The 7,778-nt window shown below is 47.9% G+C and overlaps 1 non-coding gene across 1 annotated transcript; it reads left to right on the top strand.

Moving 5' to 3' along the window:
* Positions 1–916: 916 nt before the first annotated feature.
* Positions 917–1,014, top strand: LOC111591240 (small nucleolar RNA snoR31). Its single transcript, XR_004857475.1, has one exon. It is a non-coding gene; the product is annotated as a small nucleolar RNA snoR31 (small nucleolar RNA).
* Positions 1,015–7,778: the final 6,764 nt, after the last annotated feature.

The raw sequence follows: 7,778 nt of genomic DNA, 5'->3' as shown, positions 1-7,778 counted from the left end.
GGAAGAGCGTCACCATCAGCCCGGAGCTGTCGCAGAGCCAGAACCGCATCTACCTCTACGGCACCGTCAGTAAGGACCTCTTCTCTAGGAAGATCCGGGGCCAGAGTCGATGATGGAGTCCGAGAGGGCGCCATCTCTCCTCCCTCGCTCGCCGGCCAATGGAACCGCCCACCCCCGCCATCCGCCCGGAGCTGTCGCAGAGCCAGAACCGCATCTCTCCTTCCTCTTCTCTAGGAGGAGGAACATCGGGCCTTGGCGACACGAGCACCTCGTGGCCCGGGTGCGCGACGACGAGGGACCCGCTCTGCTCTAACCAGGTACTCGCGTCATCCCAGGCGCATCCCTCAGGCTGTGGTGTGCGGATCCAATCCTATCTTCCCCAGCCCGCGCAGCCCCGTCGTACCCCCGCCCGCGGTTGCTGTTCGACAATCTCGCCCGCGAGATGCGTTGCGGCCCCCCTAACCCAAGCGAGGCATGGCGACACGGAGCTAGAAGGGCGCTGCTGCAGGGTCGCCCTTGGTGAGAGGGCGGGGGCCAGGAGATCTGTTTTCGATGGGGGAGCCAGCGCAGGCGAATGGCTACCGGGGCGGAGGTAGCTGTCGTGGAGGAAACGATAGTGGGGGCGCCGACTGATGAGGCGGCGCATGCCACGGCCGGTGGCGGGGAGGATGCATTGCAGATGGAGGCTGGTTGAACCTGTTCCGATCCAACCTATTTGGGATGCAGTACTCGCGCAAGCGCTACTTCGTGCTCGAGGACGCCGCGCTTCGCTGCTTCAAGTCTGCGCCGTCCTCCAAGGGCGAGGTACCCTATTACCACCATTGAATAACTACAGGCCCCCTCCAATCTTGTTTCGTTGTTTTTCCCTGATCTGTAATTTGATTTTAGTTGTTTTTTGTGCTCCGTGATTTGATTTTGGATAGTGAAGATAAACTGATGCATAATCCAGCACTTGATCCGAGGCCGGCTTCTGTCGAGCGACTGATGCACAAACATATATGTATCTGAGTCCTTAACATCCTGTAATGGTTTTGACCATTGTTTTCTATTCTTGTGCTATTGAATTGCATCTCTATATTTTTCTTTGTAGTATCTGATGGCGAAACCTCGAAACAATCTTAGAACAGGTTCTAAATTGTATTACGTTCTTTTCAAATTGATAACGTGGTGATGAAAGATCGGGTCATGCTGACTTGTAGTTCAATATGGCCAGCAGCTCCAGCAGGGTGAGAAAGATCGTCATCAGGTTCTAAAGGATTTCTCAAAGTTGCTTGATGATCAGGTAATGCTATTAAATAGAAATATGTGCAAAGTCATTAGTTCAAACTCCCTGATCTGCTTTAACTTTGCCTCGAATTGTTTCTCTAGGACAGCAGTGGCTACCTGTAAAAAAAAACAGGGCGCTGCTCCGGAAGCTCTCCTTGGTCGGTGCAATGGATACGGCTTCTGTGTATGTGGGGATCCCGTGTATGTGTGTGTGTGTGATAGATTGGCGTCATCGACCTGTATAACTGTGTTGAATTTTTATCTCCCTTCTTCCACAGGTGACATCCCCTTCCACAGCGGCTGCAATGTTGGGCTTATGGATGAGGGAATAGTGGCTGCAATGGCTTATCCTATTATTCATGCGACTTGTGAGTGAGTACAGGTGTTTAATCACTACTTCGAGGAGCTCGAAGAGGAGTCACTGTGAGATAACTTTGTTGTTGTGGTAAGCAAATTTCAAGTAGTTCTGTTTGATGTGCGGCTACTGGGACTTGACAGAATAGGGCGCCATTTTGTGCTTACAGTATGAGTTGCTTGATGAGATGATGAATTTTGGGTACCCACAATATATAGCGGCGCGGAAGCCCAACACCAAGGGCGCCTAGGACGGGCGGCGGCCGCCGCAAGAGGTTACAGGTCAGCTGATACAATCCTGGATCTGTTTTTGCACTTTTTTCACTGATACAATCCTGCTACTTTTTAGTTGCATAAATTACAGTTTACTGTTCAATGTACATATTAGTGACCTGCAAGCAGTAAAAATCACAATATTAGAAGATAGGAGTAGGGATCCTGGCATCACATATTACTACTACAGTTTAAGTTTTTTGCAACATTATAGCCACATCTACTGAAGACAAGCAGCTCTTATTTACTGCTACAGTTTAATTCTGGGATGTATTCACAATTCTGAACCTTCCAACTTTTCGGTAGATGTCTACTTAGAATTTAAGTTTTGAGGATCTTATTTACTAGATTAAACTTCAGCAAGACATTAATTTAGAATACCCAATTTATTGCAATCTACTTATCTGTCGCATAACTCTTTTTTAGTGTCTAGCTTATATTTTACTTACCCAATTTTTTAGTATTTTTTCTTATCGAGGTATGCTTCAGTTCTATTGTTTTTACACAAATTTGTTTGTGATGTTTCAAACCGCTAATGCATTTTTTTTAAAAAGTTGTGCAATGAGCATATCACATAATAAATGAGATTCTTAGGAATAAACCAAGTTGTTCCTGACAGATGCCACTGCACAAATGGACGTTGTGGTGATCACACTGTCACGAGAGCTGAGCAAACTACAGCCTGTAAGAGCTACACGTGGTAGCCTATACTCCTGTCGTGCTATAATTTCTTATTTTTCTTTTGTTAATGAGTGCAGTTTCTCTGGCTAATGGTAAAAATAATCTGTTCTACAGGCATGCTTGACCACATCATGGTCGAGCGCCCCCCGCCTGCTCCCCCGCGTGCCAATCCCTTCCCCCGTCGTGCCCTCGATGCATGCCTCCTGGCCCCACCGCGCCACACCCCACGCCGGCAAGTCTGACGTTCAAGGAATCTGCAAGGAAGTCTTCGAGGACCTGTCATACAATAACATAGGGCTCCTGGACATCAACTCCCTCCTTGTCGCCACCCTCATGTTTTATAAGTGAGAATGTCGTTGATTATTAACTGCTTTGCTTCAGTGTTGTCTGTGCTGACTGCGCTTCCTCTTTCTTGATTATGGCTTTCGCCAGTTCAATCAACAGGCAGTTGGTCCTATTACCGAGAAAATGGAGGTAAAATTTCCCATGCTTCGTACACATTTTCTCTTAGGGCTATGTTCCATTTTCAATTTCGTCCTCACAAATATAGTAGTAAGATTTGTCTCAATTTATATATAAACTAAAATTAATCTTTTTTATCCCGTTACCATATTTATTGTACCGAAATGCTATCAAGAAGTAAATGGTATTTGGTTTTATAACCAACATGACAATGAAGGTGCTGATCAGGTCTTCTAATTTGTTGTTCAGCTCGTTAGTTTTGTGGAGCTTCTCACGTTTTGCTAATGGTTAGTGATTTGTTTTTGGTTTGTGATAAGTCGGATGAGATGATCTTCGAGGCCACGGTGCGATCCGAGCAGGTCGGTGCGTAGGTACTCTAGACAATACAAATTCATCTCGTTTGTGGCGATTGTTTCTGATTTTGGCGTTCAGCAAGCTGTTATAGGGATTTTTCTAAACCGTGAGTGTGTTAGGAACCTTGACCATGAAATTCAATGTTTACATATACTTATTTCAAAATGTAGCCATCTTCACACATGTCGCAAACATCCTGTGTGCATATCAATGCTATCTTACTCCATGAACAAAGGCATCTTTCCATTGAAATATATTTACGCATATATATGGTTTCTACAGTTCTTTGATTTTAATGGTTACCCATGTCCTATGAGAAGGAACCCTTCATATCACTTCTTGATGATGATAAATAAATATTTCGAGGTGTTTATATTATGTGCTAAATCAAGGTCATTCTTTGTTCCTTGCTTGTATGTTTTCCTATGCTTTCAATAGGAACTTGAGGAAGCGTCCACCCTTTTGGTACCAAGTGCGACAAAATTCATACAAACTTCGGTAGATTCTTTAATGGATCAAAGAAGTTTACCTGAAAATATATCAGTTATATTTCCCCCACCAAATTACAAATGTTCTGGAATGACTTCTCTACACTTTTATGTAGGGTTACCATCTATTTCACACTTCATTCATTTTACACTAGACTATTTTGCGCTATACGAGATGCTGAATGATCAAATAGCTAGCAAGGGGAAGAGCAATCGAGGAAGGAAGGCAAAGGATGCACCTAGGAGAAGCAAAATAGCATCCATAGTTTGCCTAGAATGTTAGAGTACTGGAATTCAAGTCAGCGGAGATGAACTTGAGAAGCCAAGCATTTCTTTATCTGAGGTTTGGTGCACATATTCAATCTTCTCATGTCAGTCCCTGATTTTTTATCCAGGCAACTTTTTTTTCAATTTACTTTAGTGTAAAACAATTGTGCACCTGAATTGGTTGGATATTGGCACTTGCATATGTTTCGTTTTAATATGAAAGCAATCGAAGCTCACAAAGCTTGGCTGAAGAGTCCTGAAATGCTTGAAAATTGTTCCATTGGGCTTCATTTCCCTCATAAGATGTGGAGAATTCTGAGGTAGTTTCAGAGGCACACTATTCATAATGTTCTGTTAATACAACTCACACCGTCTTCATTTCCCTTTGTAGGAGAAGTTGATGCCACTGAAGTCGCTTCCCAGATGTTCATCCCATGTTCTGTATGCCACCACGCCAACCTGATTTCTTGGTACTATTGTTTACTTGTTCTAATTCCCACGTTCTGAATCTGAAGTTCAAAGATGTCTCCAAACAACCAGAAGACATGGACGTAAGCAACTAACGATCTTTGTGAAAATATTATTTTTATTGGAGATATTCAGTGCAAAGCCCACTCACCAAATAATTGTGATGTATTCTTCTTTCTCCCATCTTGTTAGTTTGTTAGTCTATGCAATCTGCATCAAATAACCTTTTGTGATTATTTGTTCTTCAGTTGATGTATATCTCTACTAATCCTTAAGGGTGCAACGAGGGCGTCCACCACCGAACCGTGCCCCCGCCCGCGATTTTGGCCACGGCGCGCGTCTTCCCCCCACCCGCGAATCACGCCAACGCGCGTCGCGCCGCCGGATATCCCGCCCGCGCCAGGCACCCCTCCCCCGACGCGCCGTGATGCCCGCCGTCCCCGCCATTCCCGCCCGCAGTCCCCGCCCTTCCCCACCCTGTGCACCAAATGCCCCCACCTCCGTCCGCTCCACCCGCTACGCCATCCCGCCCCCGCGCCCCCCAGTCCTTCCAGCCGCGATGTCCCCGCCGCCATCTCTCGGGATGCATGCTGTGACGGCCTCCCTGCCCCCGCACCCCCCGGGTGTACAAATGCTGCGCGACGGCCACGACCGCGCCCTCTCAAGATGACCGCCCGGCGCATGCTAGAATCATGTCCGCCGCCGACCGGCCATTAGAAGCTGAGGAGCCCCCGCCCTCCGTCCTCGGGGCCGCCACCCCGCCCCCATTCGAGAACGGTGCCGCCACCTCGCCCCCATCCGAGATTGGCGCTCGCACCCTGCACCCCGTCCTCGGCGCTGTCGCCACCACCGCCACCCATCACAGCACCGGCAAACTACTCCCTCTCTCATGTGTTCGCTCCCTCCATGTGCATCACTCCCTTTCTCCAAGCACGAGTGCGTCTCCTTCTCCGCTCGTCCGCTCTCTTCCTCCTCCTGCAGCCCCGTATGCCGCCTCACACCACACCCATGGTTCATCATCGTGCCTCCAATCCTCTACTCGCCACCGCACATCTCGCTGTCCAAACACATTTCCTGATTTCCTGGTTCATCCTCCTCCCGTTCAGCTTCCTCCAGATCTCGCCTTCGCTCATTGTAAGTGGCAAGAAGGGAGTTCCAGGAGGCCGCATCGAGACAGTTGATCTCGTCGAACACCCAACGCGTGAAGGTGAGGCACTTCATCCGTTCGATGTGGCAGCGAGGGGGCGGTGGACGCAGTGGGAGGTGGTGGTGTCCAACGACCGTGGCAGTAGGCGAGGCGAAGCAGCTACCGGTGGTGGGGCGAGAGTGGAGCCCACGTCACATGTCGTACCACGTGCAAGGGGGTTCTTACGCGAGCTCGCAGTCATCGCCGAGGCGGTCTCCTTCATCGTCACAGTCGCCCGAGGCGGCTACTGAGGCGGACGGTGGTGCTTCGAGGCCGTGGCGGTCTAGGTGGGAAATCGTGGAATGGTTGTCCTCCCTTGTTTCTGGTACGATTTCTGTACCCGGGTTGTGCTTTCTAGAGTTGGGTGCAGATTTGGATGATTCTGAGTGGGGCTCGACGAGTTTGGTCCTGTTTTTTGCTCAATTTAGTGCTATTTTTCGTTCAAATTGCTCTGGTTTTGGTTCGATAGAAGGAGGTTCATGTTCTGGTCCGCTTCTCTGCGTGTTTGGATTTGTTTTGCGCCGTGAAACATGAGAGTTTTTGGGATTTACAAGGATTTTTTTGGCTGATTTGCGTGCTCCATGTCTAGAGTTCCTTGGCGGACAGTCGGTTGGTTTTTTAGTCTGGATTTGGGCATCTCCCGCAAACAACTCCAACATATGGTGTAAAACAACCCCAATAACGTTTATAGGAGAAAAAACTCATTTTTGTCGCTCCAACAATTCCCCTATCTTCTCCCCAAAAGCTTGGCCTCGCGCATCCACTGTCTATGGTCCCGCAAATTTCGGTGTCGCGGATTTTCCCCCAATCGCCGCAGCGCGCACACGTAGTTGTTCCCGTGCATTTTTTTGCCTCGCGCGACGTAGCTGCTCGAGCGACGGTGGAAGGAGCCAACGGGAGAGGCTTGTGCGGTGGTGGAGCAGGCGGCGGGAGAGGCTTCAACGACGGTGGAGGAGGCGACTGCGGCGTCGACCGGTGGCAGTGTGACATGCCGGTCGCACGCTTCGGTGCTTCGAATCCGCCGGCACCTTGCATCGGCTGTAGGATTCCACAAAGGCAGATGCCGCGATAATGGCAGTAAAGTTCCGAATAGTAGGATCTATTCTCAGACTTCATTACAATGCTAAACCAAGCTACCCGCCTTTATTATTGGCCACCGAGAGCACATGCCCTTATTTTTCTCCCCTGGTTAGTGACCCATTTGGATTTCCCAATTACTTAGTACTTGTGACGTAATGTTATTACATAATTACTTAGTACTTGTGACTGAATGTGCTTACATGTGCAGGTACTAGGTGCTTGCATCTGGAAAGACAAAAGTGCCCGTAGGTGCTTGAATCTAGAAAGAAAGTGTCACTGCTACCAGTTTGCTTTTCTCAGCTTGGTGGAGCAGTAATAGTGTGTCACAGCTACCAGTTTGCTTGTCTTAGCGTGCTACTTGTCTGAGTAATAGTTGTGTCAATTTGCTACTTGTCTCAGTAATAGTTCTGTCTATTTGCTAATTGTCTCAATAATAGTTCTGTCAATTTGCTTCTTGTCTCAGTAACAGTCACTCCTACCAGATTGCATTGACGCTTTCAGAAAGAAAGAAAGCATACCTGTTGCCGACGACGCACAAAATGCTGGAGGTGCAGGGGCTGCAAACTAGGCCTATTCAGTCTATGATGGCCCATGTTGGCTGTTTCAAAAATTTTAAGGTGAATGTTTTAGCAGTCTGCTGTGGCGGTGGAATATTTTAGGGAGTTTTTTTTACAACAGCCCCCAATGTGAGGTTTTTGGCAACAAGTTTTTAGCAGTCTCTAGGAGTAGTCCATGTTTTCTTGCATATTTGATGCAGGAGGGATGGTTTCTGTTTATGCAATCTTGACGCGCTCAACAAATCTGTTTTCTCTTCTTTAGGCGCTTGCAGCTTCTAGGAAACCGGGTTGGGATTTTTCGTGTTTAAGGTACACAGATGCTTTGCTTTCACTAGACCATCA

Source organism: Zea mays, chromosome 3 (genome assembly GCF_902167145.1).
Source record: "Zea mays cultivar B73 chromosome 3, Zm-B73-REFERENCE-NAM-5.0, whole genome shotgun sequence".
Classification (NCBI taxonomy): Eukaryota; Viridiplantae; Streptophyta; class Magnoliopsida; order Poales; family Poaceae; genus Zea; species Zea mays.
This window is presented reverse-complemented; position numbering and strand designations above follow the sequence as displayed.